Below are 11619 nucleotides of genomic sequence, written 5' to 3' on the forward strand. Positions count from 1 at the left end.
CGCACTGACTCTTTAATTTTATATTTCAATGTTTTTGACTAGGAGTGGGTCTGAACTTTTTGCAAGTTTTTATCAGAGATGAATAAACATGCAAAATACTTCCCAGAGATTGCTCTGCAGCCCATAATCTAGTATAATTTCAGGTCTGAAGTGTGTAAACAACATGATCAGGCAACATGACAATTGCCATATAAGGTAAAACGGCAAGAACTAAGTTTCTAAAATTCCAAGCAGACTTTGGGGCTGTGTGGTAATAGTTAAACATATAAACTCCAGCTCTCTTAAGATAAACAACAGAAATCCACCAAGGCTGACTGCACTGAGGTATGGATGGATTTTCAGAGATATCTACTTCAAAATGTTTGTTAATCAGTATGGGAGGCCAGCTTTCTTGCGTTAGCTTGAAACTCTCCCTCCAGCAAGGTTATAGAGTGGCGTTATAATTTCCTAATAAGATGTAGAGAGGCACAGGAAGAGCACAGTCTTCCCAGTCATATGTATAAGACTATTTTGAACTGAAGGCACAGGGCAGTGCCTCACATTAAACGATGGGAAATTATACAGCCCAGTTATAATATTGACTCAGAACTTCACACAGCAAAGTGCTTCATCTTAAGTCCATCCCTTTTCAGCAAAGAACTTATTTTTGTGGGAAGCTTTAAGCACCAACACAAGTCAGTCGATTTTAATAGCTCTTTGCTGCATACACGCAGCTCGTTGAAACTAAAAACAGAAAAAAAGTTTAGCAGGAGCCATCCGGTTTTCCTGGCAGAGACAAGGAGGCATTAGCTCCTACATTAGCTTTTCTTTTGAGACCCCAAAGCAGAGATGAGATTTTGCTCCCTGCCAGCACAGCACCTTTGCCTTTCTCCAGCCCCTCGGCTCGTTTGCTGGCCGAGGGACAGGTCTGTCACTGTGCCAGGCTGGCGAAGAGATGCTTCTACTCTGGTACGTGACCCAGCGCAATGGCATTTCTGCTATTCCCTTCCATTTCCTGCTTGCATCTACCCCAGCATAACTCTTCTCATCGCTCCTTAGAGCACGGCAGAGACAGTAATCAGATATCTGACTCCATTTCCTTCCAGGCACCTGCTCACTTGCAGACTATCAAGGGCAGCAAGTGCTGCGAGATTAGAAGGATAATGAGCTAAAACCTTATGCTGCCAGATCTGCGAGGCTGGTTATGAAGGAACTAGGGAAATTTAAAGTCAAAAAAGTTTGTACCACGTATGATCTAGGATTGCAGTAATCCTGCTGATGGCAACTTACTTATGCACAGACACAAAAAAATCCATATACTTAAGTCTGCTGTTATACACCTATGATTTACCATCTTGGTATTCATCATGGTGTTGAAGCCGTTGCAAAGCAGGTAACCAGCATCAGATGGCCAGCAAACACACAGGACTTCAGAGTGTCATATGTCACTATTTGTGAGAGGGACAGAGATACAGAGGACTGGATGTATCATCCCACAATGAGGTTTGGTACCGCACTGCTGCTCCTAACACAGAACCTGCAAGAGCTGAAGTTGCTGAGATCTCTCTGGTTTATAAGGCCCTTATGAACCACTTAATCTTGTCTTATAGTATATTGTTGATATTTCCGTATAGGAGGGGGATTCACCTTTTCTAATTACAAGAAGGTGCTAGAAAATACATGAAAACAATTAGTAATAAAAGACAGATCTCAAGAGCATTGAATCCAGATTATCCATTGCAAATGTGAACTGAAGGCAGCTAAATGCAGAAGTCTTTGGTCTCTAACTTCTCAATTGAAATACTGGGGCTGAGTTGGTGGCTGTATTATAACACTATTTGCAGACACTGTGTGAAATCACAGGTGTAATAAATCCAGAGAAGGTGGTAGTGAAATTGAGAGGGAAATTCACACTTCATTGAATTCAGTGTCAACTTCCATTTAATTCAAAGGGACGTAAGAGTTTTCATGGGGTTACTGAGGATCTGTAAACATTTCCAAGTATGCCCCAAGTTACAGGTTTATTTTTCAGTTCATAGAAACCAGCCAGGCAAAGGTATGTTCATTTCTTATTATAGAAATAGGAGAGCAAAGAAGAATGAGATGATAGGCTTGATAAGAGAGAAGACATCTAAAATATTGATTTAAATCTTATGATGTTTGGGATGCCACACTGTTGGGAATGCCATTGCATAAGGGGAACCTAATCTAATATGATTTATGCTTTTTTTTTAATGGGTCCTGGCAATACATATTCATTCCAGTGTGGCCTCAAAGGCACTCAGCATCCTCACATTTCAGGTCTGATATGCTTCATGTTGAGGCACAGATATGTTTCACACTGGATCTTGTATTAATGAAGAAGATTGAAATGAGGAAAAACACCACCACTGTGGTGAGGTGAAAGAGCTCTTGTTCAAATAAATTTTCTTGCTTAAATAGCATAGGAAAAAATTAAGAGAAGAAAGATATCTAAACATTTCAGTGATAAACAAGATTTAAATCTGTGCCCCTCCCAACACTAACAGGAGAGGCAATCCTGAATGCTACAAAAGCAAAGTTGGTTTCTCACCCTTTTCTAAATGTGTGGTGAAGGTCATCGACACAAAAAAATTGCAATTCTTGGGCATGTGTGGCATGTTATTACTTGTACATACATCTTAGTTATAAATACGTGCTTAATTGTTTTGGAGTTTTTGTGTATGTGTGTCAAAGTATAACCCACGCATTGATGTCTGTTGAAAGAGCAATTGACTTCTGTTGAAGGAGCTGGGGTTGGTTCAGCTGCTAAATTAGGGTTCACCTTAAAGCTGACAAGCTCCAGCTGAAAGGCTGTCATTGACTTTAGTCACGTTTAGTTGAAGCTTCTAGTACAAAACAATGAGCCTATTTGCAATTAAAAAAAAAAAAACAACAAAAAAACAAACGAAAACAAGTAATCTTGGAGAATGAAATCAAAAGGTGATTGCAAATAATATCATAAAGTTTTCTTGAAATTTTGGGTTTTAATTGCTGCTCAGAGGTAAAAGGGCATACACAATACCTGGGGTAAACTCCGTCAGCCTGAAGCTTTAATAGTTATAAAGAACCACGTAGAGGGGTAGGAAAGACAAAATGATACTTGTTAAGAAATGGACTGCAGTTGAATTCTGTGTATGGGGACACCCTGGGTGGCAAACATTATGGAAAATCACCTTGTCTTTTTGTTTGTTTGTTTTTATGATAAAGCAAAACAGTACTGAGGGATCCTGCAGATTTTTTAAGGTTCCATGCACTAAATAACAGTCCAGGCAACACAGAGAGGAAAAGTGACAATAAAAAAGAGGGATACAAAAGGAAAATAGAGAGATTACTTAGTTATCAGTGAGAGATATTAATTAATGACAAAGGAAAACGACCTGAGTGTTTTGCTTACGTGAATTTGGATTGAAACTGGAGATTAAAAGGTATCATAATCAGGTGAACGCTGGATTCTGCTGTAGAAAAAAATATATTTATTCACATTATGTAACAACTTGGATTTTAACAATCTAAATATTGACTGGGATAAGTATTGCACATACACACAAAAGAGAGACTATTTGACTAGAGGAAACGGTACTTCTCTTTGAGGACTTTCTTGATTAATGAGTTTCATCTTTTACTATTTTACACTCCAGGTTAGACACAAATCTAGGTCTGAAGTTCAGTAGCTGTTAATCCAGTTGTTGGTGATGTTGCTTCTCTGGTTGGAAACCTGATGAAACTGAGTTCCACTAAAAGAAGCAGCAAAAAGTTTTCCTTCATAATGCAGGTAGAAGTGAAGAAAAACAACATTGTCAGCAGTTCTGACCACCTTTCTGGTTGTGTTTGGCAAGCCTGAAATCTACAATCAATCAACGAACTGAGCTTCTCCATAAAGTGTTGAATTATAGTGTGTCTCAGAAGCAGCTAAGATACCTGGCTAGAGAACTATAAAGTGAAGTCGAGCAGATAAGACCTGATTCCCAAACAATGAATGAGAAGTTCCATAATTCAAACAGAAATACTTGTGCAGCAGTACATGTATTTATTGCAAACCACAATTCATTTCTTTACATTTTATTTTACAAATTCTCCATTACTTGCTTCAGTTACAGTGAAACGGCCTACTGTATTTCAAGGTATTTCAAGCTGATCTTGTACTTCATTTTTCTCTGTCAAGAAATATTCAGACAATTGAACAATCAGATTACTGAAAAGCTGTTAAGTGCCGTGCGATGCAAGGAAGTGTGAACTATTTAAGAACTAATGTGAAAAATGGAAACTTATATGCTATCAGGTAGGTGTAAAAGGGAAAAAAAGTAAGAATAAGTCAATATGATTAGACAGGACTGTATTAAATAAGCACACTTTTGTTTTGAAGTTGTGAGAGAAGAATGATATTTCTTAGGAGATTTTAGATTGTAGAGGAAGATACTCTCTATGCTGTAATATGTCTTTTGCCCTTGCAGTTCCCAGACTTGGTAAGAGGAGTCTCATTAAAAATAATTAAATACACAGAAATAAGTATTTTTTTTACGCTGGTGAAGCTAAAATGAAGCCTTGCATTAATGATAGCTGTTTGGCAACTCTGCAGAGGTTTCTCTGGCATGAGAAGCTGTCGAGTTCATTTGAGTGGACACACCACAAAACCATGACTTTAAAAGGCTGGCAACTTTGACCAGCTCAGTGCCACATAAAAGCTGAATAAAAAGTAGAATTGTAGAGTCTTTGTTTTGCTGTGCCTTATTGATTAAGATTTCCCAAGCCCTCAGTACTGAACTAAACCTGCTTGCTCTGAGGTTAAACAGGTAGATAAATATCAGTGGATGAATTCCCACATCACAGAGGAGCAAACTGAGGCACAAGAGGTTTAAATGAGCATGTCCTTCTTTTGCACAAACTTTGAAAAAGCCCAACTTGCGCTCAGTTTCTTTCCTGTATGAAGCAGGCAGGAAGAAGTGCTGCTGTCCATTCTAATGTTGCGTGCTTTTTTTTTCTGCAAGATTTGCAAAATGGATAATTTAAGGAAAAAAGGAAAAATGACTTCACTGCAAAACCACAGCACCGCATTGAACAAGGTATATGTGAGTGAGCAGCTTCTGAACCAACCCATGGTGTGTCCCAATGGGAACAGTGGGTCTGGGTCAGCCAGGAGTAGAATCACAGAATAGTTTGGGTTGGAAGGGACCTTCCCAGCTCCCCCAGTGCCCCCCCTACCACGAGCAGGGACATCTTCACCAGCTCAGGTTGCTCAGAGCCCCGTCCAGCCTGGCCTGGGATGTCTCCAGGGATGGTTCATCTACCACCTCTCTGCACAACCTGGGCCAGGCTCTCACCACCCTCATTGTAAAATGAAATCTGGGTTTCAAACACCGAGGCTGTTCCAACTGCCAAACCTTCACTTCCCAGACTCAGAAATGTCCCTTTCCTGTAGCAGTATAATTTCTGCACTGGGCAAGTTAACAGCCTGAGTTTATCTTGCTAAAATTCTGTCAATCTAAACCATATTTATGTTGCACTCGAAGTCTACGTCTGTCTTGGAAGAGACTAGGAAATTGGCAATGCAGAAAATTCAGTAATTCATGAGTTGTGTTCATAAAGTGAGAAAAGCCTTATTTCAGAAAATATGGGGGGGATTACACTATATATCCAAAACATAGCAGAAACTGTGATTTTAATGGAGTCTGTGGAATGGAAATACAACCAACTTTCATTAACATTTGAAAAAGATCTAAGAATTTATGGTAATTGAAGATGGAGTGCTAAAGAATTTACCAGAGACAGGTGCCCATTTCCATCAAAATTTAAGTCAATGACAAGCCATTAAGATATTTTCATTAATTCCAAAGGATTACAAGGAAAGTTTATGGGTACTTTTAATTATAATATTTGGTATCAATATATAGTTACAGTAGTAGATATACCCTATGGAAAGATGGTATTTGTATGAAGGTGAAGAGGGTCAGAAAAAAAAAAGCATGTTCTACAGAAAATAGGGAATATGAGTGTTGTAATTAGTAGATCAAATTGCCAAGGAATTGCAAAAAGGATCAGAAGGTAAAAAGATAATTAGCAGGTCAAAGTATAGGAAGTCAAATGTTGAAATAAAGCAGTAGTGATACAGACAGCTAAAGGGGAATTATCGACCAATGATTGAATTGCTTTAGGCAATGTATGCTTTGCTAGAACTGTTATTAACAAGGGTTTTAATGGACTCATCTATTTTTATAAATGTGGAGTTAAGAAGGTCGAATGCCATGAATTCACTGTAGAGCCACAGTGTGTAACCTAGTTTTTAGGAGTTTGTAATACCGAGGGGAAATAGAAGGAACTGTGGCCAAAGTAGATGGTTATGTGGTCAAGGAAGCTTTCTTTGAATTTAGAAATAACATAGAGTGTGATTTGCAGAGATTTGATTCTTACAGCAACATAAATTACATAGTTTATTTGGGAATGGGTGACATCCTGGGCTAAAGCCTCCGTGAATCCTCTCCATTGCCCTGAGTGACTTTTCTTCCCTCTGTGATTCAAAAAGCTTCAAAAGTCTGGCAATGGAAGACCAACTATTTTCATGCTACAGCACAGCTGCCTCACCAATAACGAGGTCAAATTGAAGGAGCGAAAAGCTAATGGCAATCCAGGTGTTTCCAATTGTCCCCTTAAGTGCTGTCTCACCAAAAGGGTGAGACCTCTCCCTAAGTGGGGATTTCAGTCCTGTTTTCATCAGCCCTCTGGGTCACAAGCATTGGGTCCTGCTATGGCTGGCACCATGGGACACAGCCAGAGGTTAAGTAGGTGGAAAACATAGGTAAGACCCTGTTTTTACCCTGTATTTAGCTGACTTCAGCATGAAGTGTTGCAAGAAACCTCATACTATTGCTGTTTTACCACTGTTTGAGGTAGCTAAAGCTGTTAATCTGCCATTATTGTGTCCTGGGATAGAGAAAAAATTCAATGAGGTTTTCTTTATTGACTTCCTTGCTCTGAATTGTTGTCAAATTGCATTTCTCAGGTCCAATCTGGCTGTTTCTTGGACTCAGACTAGAAACTGGTAGGATGAGTTTTGATCAAGATCCCTCTTTGCAGTTCTGGACGCACAGGCGATAGTCACAGGCTTGGGAGCTCCTGAAGCAGCTGGTTGTCAATACCCTTCTCTAAATAGGAGTTATTGAATATACTTATCTTAATATTTTTAATAATACGTCCACTATCTGAGTGGGGATAGTGATGGGAACTGCTGCAGTAGGATCAGATTTATGGTACAGCCAGGGGTTACCAGAGGATAATTTGGGTTTCTGCTTTGATTTTTCGGAGTCCTTTCATTGGAGAGAGTCCTTTCATAAAAGAAATATATAAAAGGCAAAGTAAACAATTTAGTGGCATTTTTAGTTAGTATCTAATGGATTTTCCACCAAAGAGGAGTACATAAATACAGTTTGTCCACAGCTTTATTCTCCCATTTAGTTTGTCATTAAGAGGGGAAAAAAAATAGTAAACACCTTCTAGATTACTAAGTGATAGAGAAGATTGAAAATGTCAGTCAAAGGAACTCTTGTACTTCTACTGAAGGCAATGACAAAACTTTAGTTAAGTGAAAGTCACTGACAAGTCTAAAAATGGGAGTGCTGAGGTCATTCCCAAAGACTGATGCAATATAAAACTTCAGTTGAATAGGGGCAAGTGTGAGTACATAAGTATATAGTTGCAGTTTTGGTTTGTAATAATAATTCCTGGAACCAGGATTACACCTGCAGTGAGAGCTATAAGATTAAGCTCTTTATAGAGCAGAGGCTGAGAAAAATTACAGCTATTCAAATCACAGTAACACTGAAACCAAAACATGAAATAAGATGAACATCTAGATTACAAAAGATATGTTGAAAGATGATGAAACAATATTTTTCTGCAATTCTAACTCCTAATTAAAAGAAGTTAATATATTGGTTCTAAGCCAGGAAAAATGAGACATGGTTAGTGTTATTTAATGACTGATGTAACTCCTGTAAGCAGTATCTATAAAATTTGTAGTTCTGTAATTAGCGAGTGGGAAGAGTTTAATATTTTAGAAGTATCACTTTGGATGTGTGATTCCAGCTGGTTCTAAGAGTCCTAAATAAGGTCCATGTGAATTCCTTCCTAAACAATTCCTGATACATGACCAGTCACATCTCTTGTTGCCTTTTCTGGGTTAATACCCTAACTTACCTCACATGTGAGATAATAAAATAAGATCAGTCTGAAAACTCACTTGAAATGTATCTATTTTGTAAGAAATGGTGCTGCATAGGCTGTAATAGAGAGAGGAGAATGAGGTACCCTGAAGTGATTAGACGTGCTGCAAGAGGGAATTTAATTTGGAAGATGGAGAGGTGTGGAGATAACTGCTTTCTGCCTGCACACTTTTACCACTACTCAGTATAACTGAGGACTAATAAATACTTTATAAATTAAAGAAATTAAGCACAGCACTCCCAAACTGTGAGAACCACCTGCACCATTTGTACATTGTTCTACGAATAGCGGCTAAAATGTTAGCTTCTGCAACCATGGCATATATTAAAATGGAGCAGAATTGAAAAGATCAGAAGCTGGTGTTCTTTTTCCAGGCAAATATATGGATTTGGAGGGACTAGATACTTTTAAGTTTTGAAACAACAGTAATTTCCTGGCTATGTACAGATCCCTTACCAGAATGACAGAATTTTTAAAAATGATGGTGATATCTGTAGTGACCAGGTTCAGTAAATCCCAACAGACAAACCTTCACAGCCTCTGCGAGTGTCCTCAAGCTGATGTGATTTTGTCAGTGCAGAAACTTTTGAATAGTTCACTTTTGCGTAACAGATCCTGTGCTGGAATTAAGTTGCCTTTTTCCTCCTAATTCTCCTCAAACTATCTGAAATCATTATGTCACTAAATCCCCCTCAGCCCAGCACTTCTGCCTAGAAGCCTTATTTAAGCTCACCTACAATCCAATTAAAAGCCTCTCAAAAATTCACACCTGTGCTAATTGTAGATTCACATCACTGCTTTGTAGTCATTAAGTCTGTGAGTTTAAGTTTTTTATGAGTGCAACTAATCTAGTTTATCAACAAAATGCTGGAAGGTTTACGTGCTGAAAGAAGATAATCAGTATTCATGCTTCAAGATTTCAGCAGGGGTCAGGAAGGAATTATCTTGTCTTATGAAGCATTTCAAAATGGCTAATTATGTTTGTTCATAAGATTTGGTCCAAAAACAATTGAAATCAGAGTAAAAGCTTTTGAACTTTTAACTGTGAATGACTAATTTAGCTGAGGAGTTGATTTATATCAGAAAGTCCTGTGATCATGTTGTTGTTCAATAAAAAACAAAAAGATACACTTTGAAAGCACATAAAACAAATAACATATAAGCCTCTGTGTTGCCAGCAAAGGTTGGAAATACACTGTTCATAGGCAGCTTCTGATGCACTTATATTACTGTGTGTGTGTGCATGGATGTATATTATCTAAGAGACGTGATTTTAAAGCCAGTGTTCTCTCAGCTCACAGAACCAAGTCGAGGTTGTTAAATATTAACCTTGTGCCCAAAGTTCCCACATACCTCTTGTAGTTCCCATATATATATGGTATTCAAAGTGTCTAAAATTTTCTATTTTGCTGGTGGTTTATTTTTTTGTTTAAGGTGTCTTCACCATTATACAGCAGCAATCACCTAGCAATAGAAAACCCATCTAGAACTTTAGACAGATGAGGCCAAGGAAAAACAGCAATGAGAAATTCTTGTAATTCAGCCAGGAACTTTTTGTTTTTTTTTTTAATGGGTTTTTGCTCCTGGAGTAAATCAACAGGCATGTGTCATGTACTAGAGATGGATCAGCTGTGGTAAACATATCCAGCTGCACATATCTCTGCCACAGGTGCTTGGTTTAGACTCTCTGGATGGCCAAGAGCAGTCAGTTTTTGGCAAGTGCCCATAGTTGCAGGGACTGGAAGAGAAAAGCTTGACAAAGGAGGCAGCTGGCACCAGTGCTTTCCATAGCAGCCCCCAAGCCTGAGCCAAACCTGATGGCCTCATTCCTCACCCTGTATTCTGAATAACTGTCAAATTCCTAAACCTGTTTTGCAATCTAGTGAGGTTTTTTTTGGCTGGAGTTATCGGAACAGGGACACTGAGATACTTAATACCTCTGGGTACAGTACTAAGCCCTTCAATTGTTGATTGTTCTGGGGCAAAAGTGCTTGTGCAGGGTTTTTATAGTCTGTTTTTTAACACCTTTTTTTCCCCCCCTTGCTGCTTTTTCTTTTCCCCTTGCAGCACAGGCTGCTCTTTGCTCCCTGGACACGCTGCAGGTGTAACTGCAGTACAGTGATGTTTCTTACATCCCTCTAAATAGCTGCTACTGATGTTGCAGAACTGGTGCTGATCCAGTAGAGATGCATGAGCCATAATCAAGGCTGAAAGAAAATGTCATGATATTGACAAATACATATCTCTCCACTGTTATGTTCAGATTAATCCTGGTGATATCTGCAGATGACAATGGGCCAAATCACTTGCTGATGATCTGTTGTGATAGAAACATTAGAGAGGCCTATAGAGGTCATATTAAGCTTGTACATAATGAAATATATATACTTTTTTGATGATTCCATCAGTTTTTCATAATTTAAGATAATTCTCTCCAACACTCTACTTAATTATTAAAAAATACTTATATTCCTTATGTTGCAAAGATACCGTTCCAAATGTGAGCTGATATCTTTGCTATTAACAGAAGCATCTGAGTTGTCTGCTCATGAAGATCTAGATTCTGCACATACATCTTTGTGTTTATAGAGCATTAATATCTGTTCTATAAATAGCCTGAGCCTCTAGTGACCAAAAAGGGCCAAAAATTCAGGCTTCTACTTAAACAGAAATTTGACTTTATCAGTGTGATAAACCTAGAGCAAAGGCTAGAACTTAGCACAGCAAGGACTAACAACCTGTCCCAAAAAATCCAAGCTAGAGTGTAAAATCTGTAATTAGGAGGGAGTTTGGAAACCTTTTTGGGGGGTTTTAGTTCTGTTAGAGAAAACCTTTTTGGTCTGAGGACCCCTGTTGAAAGCTGGAAATCTTCAACCTTCTCTGGTCCAGCTCTGCAGATCTGACCTAGAGCAGGTACCTTGAATATCCGAACTCCATCATTTTTCAGTCCCCCCACAGAAGCACAGATGGGATGTCACTGAAATAAGGTTTTCCTGAAAGCTTATATAACCCAAATTCATTTAGACAAAATATTTAAAATGCAAGAATTGGTGTTTTTAATTAAATGGAGGTTTTTCTGGGAAATTTCTGACTTCAGTCCTCTTATGACTGTCACTAAAATATGTGTGAAGTGTCTAGAATTTAATCAGTGTGCTGGTAGCTTATAAACCTAATGACAACTGGTTTAATGCCAACATTTTTGTTGGCACTGTGGTTCATTTTATTATAATCTTTCACCAACTCTGGCACTAAATTCAGAATTCTTGCTTCAGGTATCAAGAATGATAAGAAAAAATTAACACATTTTCTCTGGTTTCACACAAAAACCTTAGTTTCTTGCCTCTTTTGAGCCAAGAGAGAACTTCAACTACGTTGTATCTTCAGTGAGGTCTGGGTGAGATCTCT

Source organism: Columba livia, chromosome 9 (assembly GCF_036013475.1).
Source record: "Columba livia isolate bColLiv1 breed racing homer chromosome 9, bColLiv1.pat.W.v2, whole genome shotgun sequence".
Taxonomy (NCBI): domain Eukaryota; kingdom Metazoa; phylum Chordata; class Aves; order Columbiformes; family Columbidae; genus Columba; species Columba livia.